This window comes from Mirounga leonina, unplaced genomic scaffold (assembly GCF_011800145.1).
Source record: "Mirounga leonina isolate KUSES-001 unplaced genomic scaffold, KU_Mleo_1.0 Mir_173, whole genome shotgun sequence".
Classification (NCBI taxonomy): Eukaryota; Metazoa; Chordata; class Mammalia; order Carnivora; family Phocidae; genus Mirounga; species Mirounga leonina.
Window position 1 is genome coordinate 62,117,796 of NW_023270447.1, and position 27,081 is coordinate 62,144,876.

Below are 27,081 nucleotides of genomic sequence, written 5' to 3' on the forward strand. Positions count from 1 at the left end.
CGCGCCGCGCCGCGCCGCGGCCTGGCAGCCCCGGGGCCGCCGCACCGCCGAGCGGCGAGCAGCCCCGGGCCGGCGGGCAGCGGACGGACTGGCGGGCGCCGCGCCGGTGGGAGAGGGCTGGGCGCGGGCGCGTGTGCCGGAGCGCGCCGGTGCCAACTCCCGGCACCTCTGGGACTCCTGCGAGGCCTGGGGTTGCCTGGTGCACGCGCTCTCCGCCTGTGTTTCCCAGACGCTACTTCTGTCACCGCCCTGGGTGACACAGGCGTTCCCGCTTTCACACTTCTCTCGCACACTCGCGCCTGGCACAGTCCCGCTCGCCGCTGGCATGCGCAGCCCCCGGTGCCCTGGGCAGACCCGCACCCCGCCACGCCTCTCCGGCCTGGCGCTCCCTTCCCCGGCGGGCCCATGCACACCGGTGGGGACTGCTGAAGGGCTTTTGGCAGCCCTGGCCGCCCTTCCCCCTGGAGGCGGTGGCAGCTTCAGACTGTCGCTGCCGACCAGCCTGGTGTTCCTCGGGCTTCCTGGGAGTGAGTGAAACAACGTAGCTCTGGCTCTTCCCGCCCCCCTTGCAGAATGGCACCTGGCACAGGGGGTACAACCTCGGAGGAGGGAGGGGGCTGTCTCTGGCATGGTCGGAGGGTGTGGTGACTGGCAGGGAGCTACTCCCAGCCTCCCCGCCTGGGTGTTTCCAGAGCGGCTCCTACTCCATAGGCATTTCTCCGGGTACCCTCCCCTGGCCTCTCCTCAACCAATGCAGCGTGCCAGGAGTGGTGTCGGCTGCAGAACAGGTGCAGGTGGTGTCGGCCACTGCACCTTGCAGGGGGCTCTGCTCAGTGGCTACAATTGCTTATCTATAAAATAGATAATGTATTCATTGATGGTTTGATCAAGGACACAGCGGAAACTGATAAAGTCAAGTTAGGAGCCCATCACTTAGTGGCTCTGGGCAGAGTCTATAATTTCTTTCAGCTGCATTTTATCATCTGTAAAATGGGGCTGAGGGTCCGCAGATGAGTGTTGTCAGGGAGAATTGAGATCATTTAAGTGGAAAAAAAAAACAACCCCTATGCATGTGCCGCTTACTGTGGCTTGGATGATTCTGGGCTGGTATCTGCCATGCCTCTGCTCTGTGATTTAGGGCGATTGAGTGTCATTTCTGTTCAGTCATCTGCAAGAAAGGGGCACTAGTAAGTGTCCTGTGCCTGCTAGCAGAGGCCCCAAAGCGTGTTCTGTGGAACATTAGTTCTGAAAGCGCATGCCATGAGTAAAGGTTTCCCTGTTTAGTAAGTCTGGCAAATCCTGCAAGGTCTTTATCATCCTGCTGGCCAGTTACAATCCATATTGGCAAATTAAAGGTTCTGAGAAGTACTGCAATAAAAGAACCTGTTTAACATTGTCAAGCCCAGAATTTTCAAGTTACACGTGCTTGCGCTCCTAGGAAACAGTGCTTCTGAGGCTACCAGCAGTGATGATGTGGTGGTGTGGATTTGCAACCAAACTTTGGGAGCGAAGTTCTAATTACCTTCTTGAATGAAGAGTAGGCAGAAGCTCAGAGTTGTTCATTGGCTTCTCTGAGGTCACACAACTAAACAGCAGCCCAAGACAGTGGTAAAACAGGAACCAGACTCCTCATCCAGTGCTCTCACCCCATTCAGTTATATCCAGAAGTTGATCATTCTCTTCTGGAACCGGTTTTGTTGTTTTGTATGGACACTCTGCAGAATATATTTGACAAACACGAAGATTGAAATGATTTATTGTTGAATGAATCAAAAGATGATTGGGTAGCTACTGTGGGTCATTTGTTTTGGGGACGTTAGCATGTAAAGATGTAGAACCTCTGGTGAAGAGTAATGGAAGCAGAGTCATCACACACACACACACACACACATACGCACACGTGCGCATTGACTCCTACACACTCACCCATCAATTTCTAAGCACAAGTCCCTCTCTCCCTGCACACACACATGCTCACACACTCGATCCTGTGTACTCATTCACACATAGATCCCACACCTACACACACCCTCCTACATATGCACACTCTCACTCACCTGCTTCTATACACACACACCCCCACTCCTATACACGCGGTCACACACATCCATCCTGTTGTGCTCCAGGCTACAGCCAGGAGGCACCCGTAGCAATGGGCATGTCCCCTTGTCCCCACCTCCCCAGAGCTGGTGGGGGTGCCTGGCACCAGCTCCCCCAGATGAGTACTAAGCATATAGGAAGCCCTTGCAGGGCCCATCTGATGTTTGCATTTCCCCAGCGTGGTTCCATTTCTCCCGTCTTCTGCCATACTGATCCCCCTACCTTTTTTTTTTTTTTTTTGGTCAGATATCATTTGGTCACACATGATGTGACTGACAGTTCTGGCTTCTGTGTTGTTTGTTTTAATCAACTGTCACAGCTCTGTTAGGGCAAAGACTTTGTGTCACTTGTTTGATTGGAATCCCCAGCTCCTAGCAGAACGCCTGGCACCGAGGAGGGGTTCAGTGTGCATTTATTGAATGAGTGAGTGAGTGAGTGAGCAAGCAAGGGACTGCAGGCTGCTGGGGGGGGGGGGACTGTGACCCAGGCCAACATCCAGGGGGGGCTTGCTGAACATATTTCCTAAGTGCCTGCTGGGTCCCAGGCCCCTTTCTAGGGCTGACAGCACCAAAAACCATTTAATCCTCTATTCGTGGAGACTGTATTCCAGCGGGGAGAGAGAGAATGACTAGTAATGGACAGGATAAGGCTAAATAGTGATACACACCATGGAAGTGTGACTTGTTAGGGAGGAACAGGTGAAGCTAAAGTTGGGGTCCAGGGAGTCCTCTCGTGAGGAGTTGGCATTTATCCCGAGATCTGAATGATGAAACAGTGACAGCCATGCCAAGTTTTGGGGAAGGAGTGCCCCGAGCAGAAGAACATCAGGTACAAAGGCCCTACATCATGAAGGACCTAGGCTCAGGGCCTGTGGAGAAGCCACACTGGCCGCTCCCTGCTGCGTCCCTTACCAGCGCCCCTTGGAGGGGGCAGTGGCTGGTGCCTGATCTTCGCAGTTTAATCACTAAAGCCAAACTTGGTGTGGCCTGGGCTTTGGGGGCGGGGTGGCCTCTGTGGTCTCGGAGGGCTGCCCTCCCCTCTTGTGCACCCGCACCCCTCTAAAGGAGGAAAAGGTTGGACTCCTAAGGCCCCTTCCAGCTCCACTGTAATAAAATCTGATGCTGTTTGCAGGAGGTTCACAACATTTCAGGTGGTCCATCTGGAGGGATCGTGAATTAGTTGCGCTACTTCCATTATTAATAACCATGATGTCATACATCTGTGCAGTTCCTGATCGGCTGCAGAGCACTCTCTCCTATTATCCCTTTCGCTCTCTGGGCTAATCTGCCAAGGGGGGAGGGCCTGCAAAGGGGGGTATGGTGGAGGGGAGAGAGCTCAGTCCCTGCCACACGGCCCCTGCAGGTTCATCCAAGCCACTGATCCAGCCCCTGGATCCCTGCTTCCTCAGCTGCAAAACATGATACAGGAGAACCTGCCCCCTGAGGCCCTTGGGGGTGTGAAGAGAGACCCAGCATGTCCAGGACCTGACACACAGTCGTAGGCACTTGGTACCTGTTGGCTCCCATTTGACAGATGAGGAACTCAGAGCTAAGAGAGACTGTGGCTTTTTTGGTCTGCTTCTGTATCTTCACTCTTCCCAGTCTGGGGCTGATGGGTGCATAATAAGCTTTGGAGAACTATTTTGTTGAATGCGGTTGCCCAAGGTTGCACGGCTAGTGAAGGGCAGACCTAGGACTCAAACTTAGGACTTTGGGTTCCAAAGTCCTTTTCATAAACACCACACTGTTTGGGAATGGTCATCATGGTGAACACACCTTACACCCCATTTGTGGATAATCAGAATTATTGTCACTCTCTTGAGAATCCTAGAATTGTAAGGTCTCAGCTTCTGAGGTATTCTTTGTAAACTGTGAAATTCTTTGGATTTCATAAGAAACATTTTGGAACCCTCTGGAAGAGGGTATAGATGTGAGAAGTGCCCCCCTGAGGACTGAGAGCATGGTTCTTTCCCAAGGGCATCCTTTGCTGTCGCCCGAGGGTTTTTAACGGAAGAGTTCCAAGTCCCACTCCAAATGATTCAAAGCCTCTCGGGATGGCATGTGGGCATGTGGGAGAAGCGCCCTGGTGCTAGAAGGTCAGCCTGGGGATGAGAAGCCCAGCCGGCTGGGTGCCCGGAAAGTCTGGCAGGCCCTGCCTCTAGTCTCCATGAGGCCTTAGTTGTGGCTCTGAGCCCCTCATCCCAGGCCCACACCAGCTGCATGGCGGGAGCATGAGCTATGGAGACCCGCAGGCCCGAGTCTGCATCTCCTCCTTTCTGGCGTGTTCCTGGGCCAAGTCCCTTTATCGCTCCTAAACCTCAGCTTCCTCGTCTGTGATAAGAGAACACTAATACTGCCCTACACAGCGGCTGTGTGGGGTGTAGGAAACTACCACTGTCAGGCATCTTCTGAGATGTCTGTGCCTGGCAGGTAGTAGGTGAACAGCAAAGAGTAGTTTCAGTGGTTAATATGAAACATGCATGCTGCTAATAAAAACGACAGTATTTGTGAGTGGGCTACTAAAAGGTTCAATAAAAATGGATCAATTTGCTCCGAACAGCAGACCTTTGAAAAAAGGGTATACTCCAGGTCATCAACACCAGTCCTTGGGCTAAAGGGTCACCAGCTCAGCCATGTTCCTGCTTCTCTTCATCCCATAGCCCCAGCTCTGGTGGAGAGCTGAGGACCGAGTGGGGACCAGGGCCAGTGGTGTTTGCCATGCCTCTGACAGATCCATTGGCTGGGAGAGGGGGTGTGAGGCTTGGAGGTCAGTGTTGATGTTCAGGCTTGGGCTCCCCCATATCAGCCTGCTCTCCCATCCCCGAGGGTAGTGTCCAGGGCAGCTGGGGGGAAACCCCTGGCTTGTGAGAAATGCAGGAGCTGTGCTTCTAACCTACTCTATCATTCATTCGTTTGTTCACCTGCAGTGGATTGTGTCCTTCCATGCGCTTGGCTCTGGGCTAAGCACTAGGAGAGAGGCTGCTTCCTCAAGAAGCTCTGAGTCTGGCCAATCCAACCACTCAAGCCACGTGGCCACAGACAAGTGGCATTTCCTCTCCAGATAGCAGTTTCCTCATCTCTGGAATGGGATCATTCTGGCTCCTTTTCCAGAGGAACTTTTTGTTTTAAGGAGCTATTTCTGGAGCGCTCGGTGTTGGGGTCTCTACGAGCATGGTCGGGCAGAGAACAAGGGCTTCGGAACCACAAGGAACCCCACTCTGCTACTGGCTCTGCCACATACTTGCTGTGTGATTTGCTGCATTTTTAAACTTCTCTGTTTCCTTTTCCTCCATGTGTCATGTGGTTATGACAGCTTTGTTGCAGGGTGCTATGTTAGGTAAGATGATGATAGGGTATCTGGCTCTCAACAAATGTGACCCCCATTTCCTTTCTCTGTGGCTCTGGGCTCTACTGTCCCATGTGTGGCTGCTTTTGGTTGAGTCCCCTCCCTGCATTGCTGCCCAAACTCCTCAGGTACCCAGAAATGGGCACAGGTGGGCAGACAGCCAGATTGGAACTCGAGGAAACCAGCACATGCCCCTTGGGTGAAAGTGGGCATGGGAAAGTGGGTTCAGCCCAAAAGGAATCATGGTCAGGGTGTGGAGCCGGGAGTCCTGGGTTCTGTCCGGGACCTGCCGCTAGGTCACTGTGTGTCATTTGCCAGTTCCCTCCCCTCTCTGGACCTCAGTGTCCTCCCCAAGGCCAGTCTGCAGGATCCCCTGGCTTTCTTCCTGTTCTGAGAAACCTGCAGGCCTTTGATATACAAGTGCCAAGTGGCCACAGTAACAGAGTAGGTTGGCTGGGTGTGGGGATTTCACCAACTTTTTCCAGCCTGGGCTTTGCTGGAATTGACTGTGCCGAGAGGTTGGCAGACAGACTCTAGACAAGGAGGAGACTGTGGTTTCCAACTGAGAGAGCTAGCAGCTCATGGGACAGGAGGCAGGTGAAGGGACATTAATGGCATGAAATTAAATTAAAAGAAAGGCATTACATTTTTTTTTTTTCTTAAAGAAGGCCCAGAAGCCTGAAAGCCATCTGCTTCCCAAGTAGCTTTTCTCTTATTTGAATTAAACAGTATGTTTGGATGGGAAGAGTTTGTCTTCAGGTTATCGGGATGGATGCGAGAGATGGCAGAGCAAAAGTGAGCATCCAGTTATTCATTTACCCAAGATCTGTTGAACACTTACCAAGCATCAGGCACTGTTCTAGGCCCAGAGGTACGGCAGACAGCAGTGGGTGCTCTCCTGGAGCTTATAAACCAGCAGAGGGAGGCATACAGTGAACAAAGGAGCACATAAATGTGTAATATGCCAAATGGGGTGAGTGCTGTGGAGGAAAATAAAGTAGGGGAAGAAGATAGAGAAAGCCAGGGGAGGGACTCGGGGGGCTCTCGTTTGTAGGATGGTCAGGGAAGTTACCACCGCTAAGGTGACACTTGAGCAAAGCCACACAGGAAATGTAGAACTGAATAGAGGCATTTAAGAAGGATTTTTCTTGTCCATGGTGTACATGGGGGTCTACAGAAAGATCCTATTTGAAGCTGAAGTGGTCAGCTCAGCCAGGCAGCTCAGGCTCTGAGCTATGCTGCTGTAGATACAGGATACTGAATCTAATTCCTGATTGTTGTTATAGCAACGCTAATAATAATAACAGTGAGCTGGATAGGGCTCTAAGTGAATTGGGCTTTAGGCCTTCATTGCCTGTCCGCATAGACCATTTCATCCTAACCAGGTGGAAGGAATTACCTCCACTTTGCAGATGTAGTCTCCGAAAACTCCGTATGTGGAGTGACAAGCCCAGGACCATATTCCAAGTGAGGAGTGGAGCGGACACCCAAACCCAGACTCCACTGCCCATCAGACGCTGTGGGTCTCCTCACAGGGCAGCTTGGCACCCAGCATACTACCTTGCATGCAGTAGGGGATGCTATTTCTTGAAAACAAAATCAGTCCAGAGACTAAGAAGCTATGATGGCTAAGTGCAACGTGGGATCCTGGATTGGATCCTGGAACAGAAAATGGACAGTGGTGGAAAAACTGGCGACATCCGGATGAAGCTTGGAGTTTAAGTTAATAGTAAAGTGCCAATACCGGTTTCTAAGCTTTGAATGATGGACCTTGGTTATGGAAGGTGTTAACATTAACGAAAATGGGGTGAAGGGTATATGGGAACTCTCTCCTATCTTTACAACTTTTCTGTCAATATGAGATTATTCTGAAGCGAAAAGTTTATATAAAAATAAATTAATAAATCCACATATATTCCAACTAGCTGGCCTCCTCAAGGTTCCTGAGGAAAAGGCGTAAAAGGTCATGAAGTCATTGAGTCCCTGCTCTTAGTAGTACCCCAGGTGTGCTACCTAGAGTTGCCTGGGTGAGAAGAAGCAAAAGTATAAACCAAGGTGTGGCATCACGTTGGAGGAGGAATGTGCTCTTGGAGGCATCTCCCCTGGAGACTGCCCCCAAATGAGTTTCTAGTATATTGTATGACCTGTATTTTAGGCCATAGCAAGTATGCCCTTTACATGTGATGAAAGTTCACCGGCTCATTTTTGCCTGATGCTCTAGCTGACAGATGGAAACCTAGTTTTATCTGTAGAGCTGTATCACATGACTGTAGGAATCGTAGTGAGTAATGGCTGGGAAGGAGTGGTGCCAGGTAGTGAGAACAGAATCCGAGAGCTGGAAGGGCCTATTAATGCGAATCTGGTTTTCTGTTAGGGTAGAAAACATTTACGGCTAGGGAAGGGTGTCTCTTGGATTGAAGGAAAGAGCCTGGGGTCAAGGGATTCTGAGGTTTGGTCCCTTCTCTCTGGGATTCCCCATTTACAAAACAAGGTGAGTCTCTGGGGGCCCTCCGGCTGAGAACCTCTGAACCCAGAGCAGGTGATTGGTCCACGCTCACCGCACAACTGCAGAGCGACATAAGTTTGCCTGCCTTGGTCTCCTAGGGGTTTCCAGGAGGCTCATGTCACTCCACACATTGCCTTGGCATGTGGGCATTTGGTGTTGCCCTGAAATAAAGGAGGAGCCAAAGATGCTCAGATAGACAGGAAGCCATCATCATGAGTCTGTTAGAAAGCATTTAACGTTTACAAGAGTAGGAGGGCCCTCCAAGATGGGCTCTTTATTTCACTAGGCTATGATCTTGTGAAATAAAGAAGTCCAGCACTTCCCAAGGTGTGTTCCAGAGAACACAGGTGCAGAGGGATGGGAAGATGTGTTACTGGAAGGAAATAAAAGTTCTACAGCCAAGTACCTTAAGGGCCATATACTGCAGGACTTCTGGGTCTCTAACAGGCAAGATGTGCATTGGAAATCTCCGAAAAAGTGTGTGTGGGAGAACATGTGTGCGCATGTGTAGAGGTAGGTATTATGTGCAGTTTTCCAAGCTTGACTGACCAGAGAACTCATATATCTCATACAGATGTATATGTAAGACATAGGATATACACATAGGAATACATGCATCAGGAATGTGTGTCTGTATCAGAAGAGTGGCTGGACAAGAATTTCATACGAAAACGTGGGGGGAAACACTAAAGTTATCTGAGGTCAAAGCTGAAAAAAACAACATGAATGCCAAATTGTGCCTCTAAAACTTAGTTCTGCATATTAGTTTCAGCATGTCGGTTTCACACATTTTTCCGATTTTGTTAATTTCTTTTTTTCTCAGAAGCAAAGTGGCAAATGGCATGCAAATGATCCTTCCTCCTCCCCTCTGTGCTGTGTTCATGGGAGACAGAAGTAATGTCATTGACACAAGGGTAGCCGAGCCCATGTGACAGCTCAGTGGTGGGTCTCTAAACCAGAAACCCACTTGTGACATTGGTGTTTGGGGAGCTAAGAAAGAACCACATTAAAAAATGCCACTAAAGGGGCGCCTGGGTGGCTCAGTCGTTAAGCGTCTGCCTTCGGTTCAGGTTATGATCCCAGGGTCCTGGGATCGAGCCCCGCATCCAGTTCCCTGCTCCGCAGGGAGCCTGCTTCTCCCTCTCCCACTCTCCCTGCTTATGTTCCCTCTCTCGCCGTGTCTCTCTCTGTCAAATAAATAAATAAAATCTTCAAAAAAAAAAAATGCCACTAAAGGCTAAAATCTGGTCTTTGTCAAGTATGGCTTTTTGCATGTGCGATCTGCACTTCCATATACACAGGTGTGTTTTTCACACCAAAAGGAGATCATTGTTATTGGTCTGTGTGCCCGTCAGTGGGCGTGCCCGAGTAGGGGAGGACACCCTTTGATTTGATGACGATTTTGAGCGAGGCTAATCCTCACAGCACTCGTGGGTCCCAGCCTTTCCCTGTTCCACGTTGCCCCCAGGGGAGGGTCCTATAAAGGGCCTGCCTGCCTTGTCAAGCCTTTACAGCTGCCCCCACCCAAACCCTGCTCCTCCTCCTCCAGGCTCATCTCAGAGCATGGCCACGTCCCCTCTAACATGCAGGGTCCAGTTCTGTTTTGTGATCGCCTCTGTCAGAAACTGAACTTTAGTTTCCGAACCTGGTGTTATGAGAACAATATGCTCTGAAAGGCTCCACAGATAAAGCAAAGGAGAAATCACAGAAAGAGGAATAATTTCAGGGGGGAGGGATTCTTTCTCTGTGGCTTAGCTGGAGGGAGGGGGGAAGCTTTGCAAACATCTCATTCGAGGATGACATGGTTGGTTCAGCTCATCCTTCAGACTCTGGCTTGTCCTGCATCTGAAATGTGTGACCCTAGACATCATATGGAGTCTTCAGTCCTCTCTGTCTTTGACTGTAAATGTGGGCTGATGTCACCATCTCCATCTTAGGGTTTTGATTCAATGCTGTGAGCTTATGGGGAGCCTAGAACAGGTCCCGACACACAGAAATCTACCTGTTCGTTGTCATCACTCTATGAGAATGCCATCCGCTGAAAAAATGGGCAAGTTTTTAAAAGTGTGCAAAAGATATAAACAGATAGTTCACAGAATGGCCCATAGATATAGGACTAATGCTCTAGCTACCAAAACCCAAAAGATTATAAATTGGAATGCTTACAGATGGCAACAATGTGAAAACAAATAGAGATCTAGTACTGGTGAGGGTCAAAGGGAACTTGTGGGTCTAAACTGGTATCAATGAAAATGATAAATGGCCACGCCTACTTCAATCCAGCAATTCCCCAGCCTTAGGGAAATGCATGCTCACAAAGATGTGTTCCTACGAGGGTGTGCCCTTCACCGTTTCTTTGCAGTAGGGAGAAGCTGGAAATGGCCTCAACGTCCAGCAGTGGCGATGCTTACAAAGATTATGGTGCTTTTGTACCGTGGAATACTTTGTGGCCATTTAAAAAAAAAGAAGTGAATCTAGAAGCCCCGACCCGGGGAGACATTGCCAACATACTCTTAACTGGAAAAAGGTTTCTGTGTGCTATGTTTAATGCAATCCCATTTTTATACAGAGAAAGTTAAACAATTCTGTATGTGTCTGCACATTGAGATCTGTTTCTGTGCTCATGGAAACAGAGTGGGAACATACCAGGGAACTGTGAGTGGTAGTTTCCTCTGGGGAGTAGAATTTGGGGGGGTGAAGGGGGCGCTTATCCACATTGCACATTAAATACTCCTGTGTTTTAAAAAAAAAAAAAATTGTTAAACAAAGAAAACAAAAAAGGAAGCCCGAAAAACCCCCGAAGAGCAGAGACTAATGTCTGAGAGGTGATACTTGACAAACGTGTCACGCAGTGCCTGAGCTTAGTAAGTACCCTTCTCCTTTCAGGCCTAGACTCCGTGCCCGCCCACCCCCCCGCCCCGTGCCCCTCCTCTGTCCATCCCTGTGTTTTCCCCAGACTGCAAGCTTATAAACATGTAGTGATTCCAGCCCTGGCGATACACCAAGTGCCTGCCCTCAAGGAGACCCCAGTCTGGGGAGCCCCCCCGTCTCCTTTTCTAACAGTTCCCCGGGGCCTCTCTTCTTGGTCCCCATTCCTCCTGTCCCCCAGCAGGTGCCTCTCCTCACCTTGCAGTGTGGGGCTCTCTTTGTCACCAGCACATTCTGAGGGGTGAATCTTATCATTTGGGTCAGGTCTGCTCACCGGCTTGGTTTTCTTCTGTTTCCGTTGGCGGCTAGGCTTTCCCACCCCCGGGGCATGTGGGCTTTCCTGGGTCCCTTCCCCCACTGGCTTCCACCTGGCCCTAATGAATTCCATCATGTCTGCTTAAAATCACTTTACTTCCAATTTGCTAATTTAATTCTAGTCTTACAGAATTTTGGCAACCCTGCCAAATTGGGTGCCAGATGCAGATTTAATGAGCATATTTTCAGTTCTTTCTTTCCTGTTTGCATGAAGATGCTGAAGAGAACAGGGTTTGGAACTGGTCCCCAGGGGGCTCCCTGGAATATCCCTCCCTGGGTTTGACCCTGTGCCACTGGGCACTGACCCTCCCGTCAGGTGTCTCCCAGTCGGACAGGAAGAGCTCGTGTTCTGCTCCTCGGGGAAGGGAGTTCTTGCATCATCCTCCCCGTCCTAGAGTCCCCAACCCAATTCCCATCATTTGGACTTCACAGGAAATGTATTTGGAGAAAATTGCTTATTTCCTCTGGCCCATGTCTTCCAGCAGCCATGTGCAGCTCAACAGATGTTCAAGGATTCGTCTATTCTGTTGAACAAACACACATTGAGTGCTTTCTAGAGTGATTTCTCAGTGTGGTCTCTTGACTACCTGCAATAGCATTATGGCGGGGGACCAGGGGCTTGGGAAAATGCACGATCCCTGGGCCCTGCCCCTCGCCTATAGAATCAGACAGTGTACTGGGTGGAGGCTAGGATTCCACCACCCAGGGGATGCTTGCGCCTCCAGCATTCCCCTGCGTTACTTCATTTCAGATTCATACCAATCCCTGGCGGAGACATTTTTATCTCCAAGAGTAAGGCTCAAAGAAGTCCAGTGGGTGGCTCAAGGCACGTAGTGGTGAGTATCAAAGCTGGGACGTCGCTGGAGGCTTTGGATTCTAAGTATAGGGCTCTTTCCCTCTCCCCGTCACAGCGGCTCAGGACCCATGGTCATGATGCACCTCTCAGGACCGACTCGCAGCCTGACGGTGCCTGCTCTCATCACCCACGTGGGCCGGGCCCTACTTTCCAGGCGAGGAAACGGGGACTCTGCTGTTTTCACTGCCAAGCCGCCAGGCATGCAGCGGCTGTAAAAGCAGGAGCCAGGACCCACACCACATCTGAGTCTCAATTCTGTGCCAAGTGGTGCAGAGGGCTAAATGGAGAATAAACGGATGTTCCTTCGAGGAGCGGGAGAAACGAGCAAAGCTCCCTGGCTTCAGCAGCAAAGGCTGTGCCTTTGAGCGAGTCACATCTGTTTCTGAGCCTTGGGCTTGTCCTCGGTGCAAGGATAGGGTTGGTGATGTCCAAACTTTTAAAATAGTGGCAGCTCCCCCTCTCCTCACTTCTTTTTAGCCCAAATAACATCTTACACAGAATCACAGTATACACAAAGAGACAAAACTGAAGACACTTGCATGGCTCTGGGCTTTCTAGGAGGCAATCTGGAAGCATCACATTTAGCATTTAGCATGGGTCACTTATGGGAGTCCTCTCCCAACCCCCTCCCCCCGGAAATGACATGGTGGCTATAGCCTCAGCTTTGGAGTCTGGCACATGGGGGTCCAGTCTGGGCTCTACCACTCTCTCGCTGTATGACCTTGAGCAAGTTGTTTGCTTTCTCTGAGTCTCAGCTTCTCTGTAAAGTAGGGATGATCATAGTTGAGTCCAGGTGAGGAATAAATGAACTAAGTGCATGCAAAACACTCAGCACAGGACCTAGCATGTAGAAGTTGTGTTAACTCTTGTTTCCCTTTGAGAGATAAAGCATGAGAAATTCAAGTCATGGCAGGTATTTCCCAGGGTCCTACGGACACCATGTCATCTGAGTAGCGTGGACAGTAAGGCCCAGGTATTTGTTGGTCTCTACACTTCAGCACATTTTTTAGCCCCTACAGGGGGTAAGATCTTGTTCTTAGAGGAAACCTCCCAGAGGGGTGAGGGGAGCTCTGGGAGGAGGCAGCTTCCCAGAGGGAACTCCCGGGGCAAACGGCAGAAGGCTGGCAGGGCTCTCCCCCAGGAAAGGCAGGTCAGGGGAACCACCTGGGCTTGTGAGAGTGGCCGCTCCCCTGTTTGGGCCCCCCTCCCAGGCAGGGCCCAGTCACATCCCAGAAGCCTGAGTAGGGGTGAGGGCAGAGCAGCATGCGTGTCGAGACCGAGGGGGTGTCCAGTGGATCCCAGTGTTTGGTGGCAAGAGGTCAGAGAAGGAGAGGCTGGGGTGCTGGAGGGCCCTGCAGCTCAGGGGTGGTGAGGCCAAGAAGGAGGGGGGGGCAGCTCTCCACGGGGGTGAGGAGGTGAGGGTGCCAGTCCAGCCCTGCAGTCAGATCCCTGGGGACCAGTCCACAACCGCGCCCCCCCCCACCCCCCGCCCCGGCCAGTGGTCACCAGTCCCTGGAAGGGCCTCTCGTGCCCGCGGGGCCTCAGCAACAGGGAGCGGGAGGGTGTGAGAGCCAGCAGAGCACCAAGGAAGGGACGGTTTCCACCTCAGCGAGGTTATTTCTGGCTCAGCTCCTGCTCCAGCAGTCACTGTGGAAACTGCACGTGCCTGGTTCAGTGTGGAAACATGACGAGTTTTCTAAGGGCGATGTGCGCGGAGCAGGCGACCAGGAAGCTGCCACGGAGGCTGCTAGTAGGATGTGAGTGTGTGTGCGCCTGCCCTGCTCCCCCTCAAACCACCACCCTCATCTCCTCGCTCCCTCCCTCCCTCCCTCTCCCTCTCCCTCTCCCTCTGCCTGTGCTGCCTGTCTCCTGAAGCTATATTTGGGGGAGATGTGTTCTGTGCAGCGTGATAGGCAGAATACAGTGGCCTCCAGAAGGTGTCCATGTCCTGATTCCCAAACCTGTCACTGAGTGACTTTACATGACAACGAGCAATTAAGGCAGCAGATAGAATTATGGCTGCTAAGCAGCTGACTTTAAAATAGGGAGATTATCCTGGATTATCCACTTGAGCCCAGTGCTATCACAAGGCTCTCTGAATATGGAAGAGGAAGCAGGAGAATCAGTGTCAGATGTGAGGAAGGCAACACCAGCCATTGCTGGCCTTGAAGATGGAAGGGGCCATGAACCAAGGAATTCGGGCAGCTTCTAGAAGCTGAAAAAGGCAAAAAAAAAAAAAAAAAAAGGATTTTCCCGAGAGCCTCTGGAAGAAACGGAGCCCTGTGAGCCCCTTGATTGTAGCCCCGGGAAACTCCTGGATTTCCCTCTGAGATACTAAGTTTGTGTTGCTTGAAGTCATGGATTTGATGGTAATTTGCTACCATGACAGCAAGTCGTATGCAGGGAGGCTGGGTCTGGAATGGCGGGAGCTCCTCAGAGGGCAGAGTCGCAGATGGGCTCTGTTATCCTGACGTCTGATCACAGGTGCCCGTGGGCCAGCTCGCTGTCCCGGTGGGAAAGTGACTTCCCCTCAGGGAGCATGGAGCTCTTTAGACCCCCGCGCAGGGTCTCCTGCGGGCACACTGTGCACATGCTGTCTCCTCAGCCTGGAGTGTAACCCCCATTCTCTCCACCAGCCCTCAGATTCCTCGAGGCCCCTTGTCCTGTCCCTCTAAGTAGCTTCTGACACCTGGTGCCACCCCCGGGGGACCTGTCACTCTGGTGACTTGTGTTTACGTTTTAAGCACCGGCATGCTGCTGCCCCTCCCCCACACCCACCCACCCGCCACCCGCCAGGGAATTGCCAGAACCTAGAAGGCTGAGTGGATTCTGCCGGTGGGAACCCATTGTGCCCAGGCTCCTAGGAGCCACAGTGTGTGTTCAAGGGTCTAGACTTGCCTGCAGGACGCCCAGGGTCAGTCCTGGCCACTCACTCTGACCTCGGGCAGATCACTTCCCTCCTTCCTGGTGCCTAGGCTGGGGGTGAGCAAGACTGATGTGAAAGGCCTTGAGCGCGCTGTGGTCACGGGTCAGCTCGCTGTCAGTGTCACTTTCCTCTCCCCGACGTGTGGCCCAAGAGTGACAACTACCCTCCCAGCTGGGGCAGATGCCACCCCCTGCCTGGAAGCCCTTCTCTTGGTTTCCTGGGCCCCTCCCATACGCCCGGACCTAGGCAAAACCTAGAAAAAACATGGAACACCAGGGTCAGGACATGGGTGAGGCCGGTGAGGTGCCCAGGACCCCGAGTCCGAGGTGGTATGTCCCTCAGTGTCACACAAATGTGGCACAGAAGGTCTAACGCCACACTCCATTTTCTAGATGAGGGAGGAGGACTGGAGGGTGGAAATGCCTTGCTCGAGGGCACAGGGGGAGTTCGTGGCAGAGCTGGAACCAGAACACCCTGTCTGTCACCTTCAGCTCCGGCAAGTCCCCTCGTCCTCGAAGTCAATGCCTGAGTGAGTGGCTAAGTGAGTTTATTACTCCCAACACGTATTTCCTGAGTGACTCTTCTGTGTTAATACTGTGCTAGGGGCTGGGCTATAGCTTGGGAACAAGACAAGTGGCCTGGTTCTTCCCTGAGAACTTATATTCTTGAAGGAGAGAGTACGTAATCGTGCATTAGCTCCTTAATTACAGTGGTGATGAATGCTATGCTGGGGATGGTCAAGCAGTCATGGGCTGTGCATGGTTGTGCAGGTTATACACTGAGTAAGTCCACGGCGAGGGCCTTAAGTGAGTCTTCATTTAAGAGTTTACAGTAGAGGGCGCCTGGGTGGCTCAGTTGGTTAAGCGACTGCCTTCGGCTCAGGTCATGATCCTGGAGTCCCGGGATCGAGTCCCGCATCGGGCTCCCTGCTTGGCAGGGAGTCTGCTTCTCCCTCTGACCCTCCTCCCTCTCATGCTCTCTGTCTCTCATTCTCTCTCTCTCTCAAATAAATAAATAAAATCTTTAAAAAAAAAAAAAGAGTTTACAGTAGAATTTGGAAGACAGGACCTGTATGTCTTCAAAGGAATAACACAAAGCCATGGGTAACAAGCAGGAGAGTGAGGCCAGGAGAAGGGCCCTGAATCGCAGTCCTAGCTCCTTACCTTCTCTCTCTCACATACAGTCAGCCCTCACTGGGGGTCCTAGAGGAGGAGCCCCATAGCCAGAAGGGCATGGGAGACCAGCAGGAGGAACAGGGCATTGCCCTGTCTTAGGGGTGCAGAGTTTCTGTTGTCCTGGATTGGATGCCTGTGATGGCAGAAAGCGCTGGAATCGAGGCTTCTCTGCCTGGACAAAGTCCGGCTCATAGCATTGCCTATTGTCTGGAATGTTGGGCCTGGAAGGAGCCTGGCTTCTAGGAACTAGGAGTCTCCCTCCCACCAGCTCACTGTGGGGCTTTGCACCCTCACCTCTCTGGGTGTTTCTGGTTGCATGAAGAAAGCTCGCGGAACAGCACAGAGATAGGCGTGTATGGTTGTTTTGTTGAAGCGCCCTGTCTGTCGTGTGAGGCCCCAGGCAGCTGTGGGGTGATGACCTGGGGGCCGGTTCCACCTCTCCTACACCCCGGCTAAAGGGCTCCAGCCGTCCATGAGCTGCTCCCCTCCCTGTGAAAATTGAAGAAAAAGGAAAAAAAAAGAACAGATATCGCAAGGGGTTTGAAATCCTTGGCTCATAAGGACATAGTAGTTGCCACCAAATGAGAGCATTCCTTCGAGGATCAGTAGGGCACCTCACTTCTTTGCAGAGTTGGAGACCCATCTGGGTTTTCAGGAGGAGCAGAGAAGGAGGCCTGGTTCTCTCTGTTTGTTTTTCTTTAATGGGGAAGAATTATTCTGGCTGGTAAATAATATCAGCTCCCTAGCAGGGAGTTAGAACAGAAGGGGTTCTTTAGAGATGGGCTTGTCTGGTCTTTGGTTTGGCAGATGGGGTCATGGAGTCCCTGAGAGACACAAGGGCCAGCAGCAGGCTCTTCTGGGTCCTGGGGCCAGAGAGGGACAGCAGGTTCCCTGGGAGAACCTTTTGGTTTAGGCGCACCAGGGACCTGCCAGTTTGGCAAAAATCAGCTGTTGCTTGTCCTGGAAAGTGAGCTCCTGGAGGTGGTGACATCAGAGGCGCCAGCCTGGAAGGCAGGCCAGTGGTCGTGTGCTTATTCCACACGCCAAGCACTGAGCTGAGCGCCGAGGACAGACAGTCCACGTTGTTCCTGCCCTCGAGGCACTGTCTGCGGGGAAGACAGACAGGCGGAAGGACAAGGAGCACGGGGTGGTATGGTTGGTGTTACAGCAAAGCTCTGGATGGAGGGTCAGGAGCGGGAGAGAGGGGAGTTCTAGCCAGCGGCGGGGCTGGGGCAGAAGGAGGCTTTGCCGGAGCTGAACTTTCAAAGGATGGGTGGGAGTTAGCCTGGTAGAGAAGGGGAGGGAGGACCCTCCCGAGAGCGGGGACATCGTCAACAAGGGTTTGAAGCCTGGGAAGAAGGCCTTGTGCTCAGGTAGTTGAAAGGCAAGGGGTGAGGGAGAGTGTCAGGAGAAGGGGGAGGCTGGACGGTCATGATGGCCCTGTGGGGAAGAGGCTCTCACCCTTCCCAGGGGAATCCGGATTTCTGAGGGCAGTCCGCAAGCATCAGAAGTGGTCACGGAGCACCGCACTGCGTGCCTCTTCCGTGATGCAGATGCCACTCGTCCCACGTGGAGAGTGGACCCAGTGACAGTGGGGTGGGAAGGAGCTAGCAGACTGCAGGCACTTGAGGAGCCAATTCCCTAAGAACCTGGCAGCATATGGGACGTGCGGGGAGGGGGAGAGGGAGAGGTCAGTGATCGTTCTTGGACTTCTTGGGATGCTTGGGTGACTTTCAAGACCCACACGCTGAGATTTAGAATCTGACCCTGGGCTTAGGGCTGCTCACCTGGGACTCAGCAGTGGAGACCAGGTTGGGGTGGGGCTGTGAGCCCCTTGCAGTCCCAGTCCCTGGGTGACAGCCCCATCTGCTGGTTCCCTCAAGAGGATCCAGGAAGAGTGTGTAGATGCTGTCAGGATGTTGATTCATCTTCACCAACACACCTACAGATATTTTCCCCTGTTACCCAGGGGTAGTAAATTGAGAGAACTCAGTGTTTATTCACTCATTTATTGTCACCAGTTATGTTCAAGGCTTTGTGAGTGATACAGAGATGAATCAGACACATCCCAGTCCTGTCCTCAAAGCTCGTGTGGTTTGTCTGTGATGCCGACAAGAATTAGTATATAACTTATTACACACACAGGGGAGAGGAGGTAAATGCCACAATAAAGAGACCAAATGCTGTAAATAAGAGATCGTTTCTGGCCAGGGAGGGTAGGTCATGAAGGGCTTCATGGAGGAGGTGGCATGTGAGCTGGGCTCACACGGGCGGATGTGGTTGGATTAGGCCACAGTGGAATGGAGAAAAGCATTCCAGACAGAGATTTGCATGGAAGGGAACATGAACCCTCTGAGCAGACATTTTGGCAAGAGCAGGGCTTTTGTATGGGAACATTGATGTCAGGGGCATCCTGGCATATTTGTGAAGGTGATCCCACATGTAGACCGTACCCTCCAGGAGGAACCACTGAAGGATTCGGGACAGGAAAGAGCAAGGAGAGAGCTGGGTGTCAGGGCAGTCTATCTGGCCTTATAGAGAGGGTGAGCTCAGGAGGACGGATCAGACCCTGTTACGTGTTGGTCCAGATGAGGGGACGGGCACTGGGTCTTAGCAAGAGTGACAGAAAAAAGAACTTCATCCACATTTATGGACACTTACTGAGGCTTTAGGCCGGGCACTGTTCTAAGAGTTTTATGTGCATGAACTGATCGAGTCTCCCCAACATCCAGCCAGGTAGGTGCTACTTTTATTCCCACTTTACAAACTAGTTCACTGAGGCCCAGAGAGGCTAGGTAAATAACCTGACCCTGGTCACACATCTGGGAAGCAGAGGAGGAAGGATTCAAACCCAGGAGCTTGTGCTCTTAAATCCCACCAGGGAAATGTCTTCCTAATGGGACGGAGCAGATGAAAGGTAGCCCTGCCGGGGGTCGAGGCCGTTCCTCCCACCCACCGGTCACCCCGGAATAGTGGCTGACCCAGGCCCTCCACACCCCCGATCAACTGAGAAGGGCCCCACAGGCCTGACCCGGTTCACCGGGTCTAACAGCCTGCATCTAGGTGGTGACAACGTAAATAACCGATGGAGTGGAAACTCTCTATGGAAAAAGGTACCCACTCAAACAGCCACAGAGTCCAAAAAAAGGAAGAAGAACAGAGCAGACCCAGAAGGCTCTGTAGCAAACAATTTCCTTTAGCACAGCCCCTTCTGTCTGACTGAGCCCTTGAACTGGGGGGTGGGGGAGGGGCGGCACTGGGCAGGTGTGGGGGCAGGTTGGGACCAGAAGCTTGGCTTGGTCCCTGGCGGGTCCCGGGTCACCAGGCTTCCCCTGTTCGCTAAGGAGGCAGTCATGGTGGGGACACATGGCAACCACCCTCCAAACACACACATCCTGCTTGCTTCTTCCCAGTGGGCCTTAACTACTAACCCCTTCCTGAAGGTGGGCCGACAGTTGAGGTTCTGCATTCCTTGGGGTCTCCCGGGATCTCAACCTCCTCTTCTTTTTCTTTGTCCTCTTGTTATGGGATCTGGAATCTTCTTCTTTTAGAAGACAGACATCCTTGTGAGTATCAGTAAAGCTAGATGATCAGAAATAACCAAAAGAGGAACAGCAAGAAGGTCATGTTTTGGCAAGTCGACTCTGTATTATTTAATTCTTACATGGCCCGTTTTAGAGATGGGGAAACTAAGACCTGAAGTATTAAGTGGCACCTGAGGCTACATGGTGGCAGAGACTAGAGGTGCCCAGTTTTGTCTGCCACCATAGCCTGGGGCTGACCTGCTGTGCAAGGTTGCCCACCCATATCTCTGGTTTCTAAACCTCCATTCCCGTGGCTGTCACATGGTGGCGGGGGAGCCTGCCCGTAGCATCAGTGTGACGGCAAGGCAATGTAGGGACAACTTCAGTAGGCTCTCAACAAATGTTTCCTTGCCTACCTCTCCCTTCTGTCTTTACAAACTGGGGAAGATGTTATGAGCCCTTTTTGGGAGGAAGCAGCCCGAGTTTGGGGTTCCTTGGGAGAAAGGGCCATAAGCCCTGATATTCTGGCCCATCTTCCCTACTAGATCCGTGACACCTGAGGCAGGGGCCAGGTGTCTTCACCTTTGCACCCTGTGGTCTAGCCCAGTGACAGGAGGTGCCTTGTGGAAGGTCACTTAGCTGGATGCAGCGGGACCCCACGGGTGGGCCAATCCGGTGGGCTTTCTACTGTACCAGTGAAGGGAGACTTCTGGTGCAAGAGGGCCCCCACAAGGCGTGGCCAGGTATGGCAGGAAATAACTCCTCTACCCCTGGTCTGGGCCCTGGCAGCTCAGCACCTCGGGGTTTCGTCTGTACCTCCTCTTCCTGCCGCTCTCTAGTCTCCTGGACTCCTGGGCTGGGTGCCCTCCGTGTGCCTCAGTGTCTCCCTTCCCTGCAGTGCCTGAAAACTGAATATTTCTTCTGCCTAATGCCAATACAGTTTAGGGGCCCGGATATTCCTGCCGATCACGAAACAGAATCCATTATCCTGCACTTGGCATTCCTCTTTTTCTGTCCTCAGTACAAATGGAAATGTATCACATCCTCTATTTTTAAAAACCCTGCTTTTACTGGAAAACATTTTCTGGGTATTCTCAAAGCATGTCTTGTCCATATCAAAGGCTCTGAGCTCCACTGCCTTTCTCCCTGTTCACTTTCCTTGTCTGGGACACCTCACTACTCCCTGGGAGGGAGCAGCCTCTGGTCTGGAGAAGGCAGCCAGGAGCCAAGAAGGATCCAGAAGTGGCCTCTGAGCTGCCCAGTGTAATGGCAGCATTCTCAGACAGAAGGGCAGGCATTTGAAGCAAAGGTGAATACCCCAGGAAAATGAGAGCCCCAAGCTTGGCCACAGGGAAGAAGGCAGGGAACCTTGCAGAGCCAACCCCGAAACAGGATCTGTAGGCGGCGAGATGGGCAGAAGAAGGGCAGCGTGGATGTTTTCCCACCGTAAGTGGAGAAGGGTGCCTCGTGCATGCTGATCCTGTGCCACATCTCACACAACACTGTCTCTTCTGATCTACACCACAAGCCCAGGCACGGGTGATGTTTTTCACTTTTTACTCATGATGAAAGTGAGGCTCAGAGAAGTTAAGTAATTCAGCTGAGGTCACACAGCTATTAATGGGTAAAACCAGGGTCTGAACCCAAGTCCTGCTGGTGTCTGGGCCAACATTCTGCACTACCAATGCTGCGTGGCGTGGGGTCAATGAGGCATGCCAACAGTTCTCCCCATGTCCCCTCCCAGTTGCTCAGGAGCCCAGCATGACCCACCAAGATTATGCCATGTGGTTCTGCCATGTGTGTCCCAGTGTCTTGGACGTGCATGTTTTCTTGTCGACCCACAGCCATGATAGCAGAAATGAAAATACAAATGGAAAGATTCATCCCGCAATTCCCCACCCTTAGCAGATCAAACTCAGCTGAGCCACGTGCCAGCCCCATCTGCAGATGCCCCGTTCACAGTGGGGGGACAGGCTGTGTGTCAGGAGGGCAGCAGGGCCTTCCCTGGGAGTAGGGTGTGCAGTCCGGTGCTGGAGCCGGAGCCCCAGCCCCATGGCTGCCTCACCAGCCCTGGGAAGACGCTGGCCCCTGCAGGCATCTGGGGGTTTTCTTTAACTCTTTCACCGCTGAACTTCCCCTACGGTGATGCCAACCCCAGTGCCCACACCGGATGTGGGGCGCCTTCCACCTGCCAGCAGAGGCCGTGCTGCACTGCTTTGGTTCCACAGGGAGGGTGGGGCGTGGGGAGGACAGCCCTCCCTCCCTCCCTCCCTCCCTGAGGTTTTGGGTGGGGCCTGCAGAGGAGCGGCAGAAGAGTCCTTCCTGCCCTGGGTGGGCACCACCTTGCAGATGGGCCCCTCTTGCCCTAATAGGGCTTCCCTGTTCAGCTGTGTTCTAAAGGGAAGACATTTTGATATCATTTTAAAATTACAATCCTTAATTTTTAAAAGTGATAAACATGCTTATTGTAAAAAAAAAAAAAAGATAAAAAGAACAGTCTAGAAATGTATAAAGAAGAAAATGCATGCTCCAAACCCTATCCCTTCGTAGTCCCACCCGTCAGAGGAGCTGACAGCTTGGTGTTTATCTTCCAGGTCCACAGCACCCACAGCTACACGGACAGTTGTATGTCTTGCGATGCTGCCTTTCCCCGTTTCTCACACCATTCCATTGACAGGAATTGTGTGCCGTAGCTAAGAGTAGGGGCTCCTGGGTCAGACACCCCAAAGATTACCACTTGTCAGGTCTCTTAGCCTTGGCTAAGCCTCGTGTGCAAAGTGGGGCCCCAGTCCTGCCTTCCATCCTGCAGGCTGTGGGGGAAGGGAGGGAGATTGCCCGGGAGAAGGGCTGAACCCCATGGTCAACACATAGTTCAAGCCACGAAGAGTCCTATTATTGGTAGGAGTGTATAATTATTTTTAATTAAGAAAAGTTATTGTCCCATTACTATTCCATTGGGTGGATTTGTCATCACTTACTTATTAAACCAGTTCCCTGCTGATGGATATTAAGGTTGTTTCCATGTTCACTGTTAAAAAATGTTGCTGCAGTGATCACATGTGTGGGTGCGTCTGTGTGTACGTTTGTGTAAGATGTGTATTTGTGTGTGCACTTGGGAAGCTGCTGGGTTGACATAAATTTCTTATTCTCTCCAGCACTGATGGTGACAATCGCTTTCCTCTTTGCCCATCAAATGGGGAAGAATTGATATTGACTTTAACTTATATCCCTTTAATTATTAGTGAGTCCAAGCATCTTTACATATCTTTATTAGACATTTTCATTTACTTTTTGTCAGAGAGGGAGGGGTGGATTTGCTTCTATGTTTTGTTTATTTCTTTAATCCAAATAAATTTGTGTACGTATGGGGCACGTACCCTATTTAAAATAGAATCCTCCACCTTCCCTCACTCTGTGTCCCATTTTGTTGCAAACCATTTATTTTACCTGTTGTAGGTTAACTGCTCATCCTCCCTGGCTAGAGCCGCAGATCCAGAAAGGCAGGAGTGTTTTCTGTCTTATTCACTGCTGAATCTCCAGGGCCTAGAACAGTGCCCAACACATAGTAGGCATTTAATAAATACTTGTTGAAGATGTCACAGCTTTCTTATTTAAAGAATCCATTCTTCCTCCACTATCATTCCATCTTCGACAGCCTCTTCTGTCTCTTCTAACATCACTGCTGGGTCAGATTTCCTCCCTCTTCTTCACTTTTACAATTTATAGTCTTCTAGGAAATGATCGGTTTTCAAATTCATTGACATCAAGTGAAGTATTAATTTCTCTTGATTTTTTTTTAAATTGTTCGCGTACATGTTTGCATCGCCCTTCTTAACCATTGTTTGCGATTTGGCTCTTTGCTGCCGCTCAGATTAGCCAGCGGTTTGTCCCTGTTGCTGGTCTCAGTGAACCAGTCTGTAGCTGTCCATGTCTTTTGGGGTGGTTGCTGTGCTTTTTTCATTCTCTTACTGATAGACTATTTTGTTTATTCTCCCCCTTTTCTCAGCCTCTTGGGTTAGATGCTTAATTGATTTGGTTTCCGTCTTTCTTTTATCATAAAAGCATTTAAGGTCTGTATCTCCCTCCAAAAGCAGTTTGGTTACATTCCCCAGATTTTTAAAAAGCAGGGTTCTCAATGTCGCATATTTATAAATATCCTACAATTATAGTTTTGCGCCTCTTTGACTCCAGTTGTTTAGAACAGCATTTTTAAATTGTGTGCATAGTTTACTTTTTTTATTTTTTGCTGCTTGTTAATTTCTAGTTCTGTTGCATTGGGAACGGGAGATTGTGGTATACATGTTGGAATTTGAGATTTTCTTGTAGTCTGCTACAAGGACATTTGAGAAAAAGATGTTTTCTCTGCTTCTTGCATCTAGATGAAGTTAAGCATTCAAACTATGTCTTCAAAGCCTCCATACTTTTCTTTGGCAGTTACTTGTACCATCAGACTTAGAGTAGTGTGTTTAAGACCTATATTGTTCTGTCTGTGTCTTCTCCTTGTGGTCCTAAAACTATATTATTTCATATATTTTATGGTTCTGTGGTTCAGGGTGAAGGTAAGGTTCATGATTTTTGTGACTTCATGGAGAAACAGACCCATTAGCAATCTAAAATGTCCCATTTTATTCTATTTAACATTTTGGCATTTTGTCGGATATTAATATTAACTTTCCTACCTTGTTTTTGTTACCGTTTTGCTTGTTATGTCTCCTTGCCATTTTTTGAGTTCAACCTGTGTCAATTTGTTTTAAGTGTATCACTTCCAAACAGCATATGGCTGGATTTTTTTTTCCCATTCAACCTAATCTCTTATCTTAAAATAGAATAATTTAATTTAGTAACATTTATTGATATGTTTTGGGCTTATTTTATGTATTTTCATTAAGATACTTTTTCCTTTCCTGTCTGGCTGTCCCTTTCCTAATGCTTAATTAACTGAATTAATTAATTGAATTTTTTGTCCCCCTGCCCACTCACACACAGTGGTTAAAACATCTATATCTTATTTCATTTTCTAGAAATGGTTACCCTTAAATTAAGAAATTAAAACCCATGCTTCTTGATTAATGTCAAGAATTAAATGGTATCTAATTCCCAATGAGATGAGCCCATTATTATCAACATTGGCTTAGATCTGACTGTACATTTTTCTACTTTATTGTTCATCACTGTTTCCTGTGTATCCTGTCTTGTGCTCTCTTGAATTACTTATTCTGATACGGTTTTTATTTTATTGTAGTAATTCCTTGAGTAATTGTTTTAAGAAGAGATAAGTGGGTGGCATGCTATTTTTAGTACTTCTCTCTTTGGCTTTGAGAGGGGGCGGAGTAACGGATCTTTTAACCCTTTTTCCTCAGAGCTCTGCAGTCTTTGTTGCCCTCTGGCAGTTAATGATGAGGACGTCAAGTCCAATGTCAATTTGATTCTCAAAATTTTGGGACAAAAGCTGCTCACTTGGGTAAGGGGCAACATCACCTCCATGGAGCTTTGGCATCTCCAGAGAAGGCAGGCAAAGTCGGGATTTGCTGAGGATTGAAAGTCTCCTTGAAAATGGATACGTCAATGTGGAGCTTCATCAGGATCGTGCAAGGAATACAATCCAACAGGCTGGGACTGAGGGAAAGAGTGAGGGGGAATTTTGAGGCAAGGCAAGGGACTCAAAGAATCTTAGGATACAAACTATTGATTGACGGACTGATGGATCCTGCAGGAGGTTTCTGTCATGAGCAGTCAAGCCATCTGTCAGGGCTAGAGTCTCCTGGAAGAAGAGGGCTGCTAATGAAGACGGTGAGGTGTGGGGCAGGTGGTTTCTGTCCTCCGCTCCTTCCTACTTTGGTCTCTTTGGAAACCCAAAGGATTCACTCATTATCCTTGGATTTCAGTAATTCCAGCCAGCGGGCCCTGCCCCCAGCTCCCACTGCCTCTGAGCAGGATTCCCTGGGGATTTGGCAGGTGGGCCTTTGCCTGCCCCCGGTGGGTGAAGCTGGCTTAGCTTTGATTCGATTTTCTATCATTCCTCCTTGTCTGCTTTTCCTCAGACTTGCTGGCCAGCTGGTGCTACCCGAGAGATGTTCTTACTTGAACATTTCTCTTTATTTCACTGGTGTTGAGGGGAGAAGAGGTAAACACATGGGCTCCGTTTGCCGTGGAGAACCTCAAGTGTGTGTAACATTTCCTGGTGATCCGGATGCAGGTGTGTCCGCCCGGCTCTCTCACCTGCTGCTGGAGGCCAGGAGTGGTGCTCGAGAGGTGCTGGCCCCACTGGTGGGGTTGGGGGCGGGGGGCAGTGGCTACCTTCCTCCACCTGATCCGGTCCTCCCCTCCAGCCACACCTCTGGTCCCGACCGCATTACCTCACTGATTAAAATGATTTGGTGGCCTCACTCCACTGTGAGATCGAGTCCAGGCCATTCAGTATACCAGGTTCTCCCCCTGATCAGCTCTTGCCCCCTCATTTCCAGCCATACAGGCAGCATGCAACTTGTCAAACATTCCACCACTTTGGGGTCTCCTGTCTACCTACACTTCTTACCATTTGAAATACTCTCTCTTTCTCTCATACATTCAGACACCATCAGAATTGACCACTCTTTTCTTTATGCCTTCAGGGTGTAGTTAAACTTCTAACCCGAGACTCTGCGTTCCTTCGTTCCTGGCCCCTTCCCCCACCATTGTGGTCCCCTTGAAGGCAGGGACTGAATCTTGAGTCTTTCGTGCCCAGCACTTACTACTGGGCTTGACCCAAAATAGGTGCTGCATGCGTTATCTGTTCAATGAATGAGCCACCCAGTGAGGTTCTACAGAGAATTGTTCTACACCAACGGTGCGTGAGACCCTGTCCCAGTCTCCAGGGGTGGGGAGTGGCTTGGACTGAGCCCGCCAAGGTGTGAGCAGTCACAGGGCCTGCAAGACTCCCAGAGTCTCTGTGCATAGCAGGCATTGTTATTTATCTTTTTTTTTTTTTTTAAAGATTTTATTTATTTATTTGAGAGAGAGAGAGAATGAGAGACAGAGAGCATGAGAGGGAAGAGGGCAGAGGGAGAAGCAGACTCCCTGCCGAGCAGGGAGCCCGATGCGGGACTCGATCCCGGGACTCCAGGATCATGACCTGAGCCGAAGGCAGCCACTTAACCAACTGAGCCACCCAGGCGCCCCCATTGTTATTTATCTTAAGAGGCACCACAAATGTACTCTGGGTATTGTGGGGAGGCAGGACTTACATCCAGTTGTCGGGGGGCTGGCGGAGCCTTTTGAGGAAAGACGGGCAGGAGTTGGCCCGGTAGGCATGGTTGTGAGGGGGAGGGCGGTAGCAGTAGCCAAGGCTCAGAGTTGGGGAATTGTGGCCTGTGTTCAGAGGATGGCATGTTTTAAGAAATGAGTGCTTCCGGGGCGCCTGGGTGGCT

General features: G+C 50.7%; 1 protein-coding gene across 1 annotated transcript in view; it reads left to right on the forward strand.

Moving 5' to 3' along the window:
* Nucleotides 1–27,081, forward strand: part of HIVEP3 (HIVEP zinc finger 3) — a 447,252-nt gene that overhangs the window by 328,753 nt on the left and 91,418 nt on the right. Inside the window, exon 3 of the mRNA XM_035018861.1 lies at nucleotides 25,036–25,465. The gene's annotated coding sequence lies outside the window, so the exon portion shown is untranslated. The remainder of the gene's footprint in view (nucleotides 1–25,035; nucleotides 25,466–27,081) is intronic.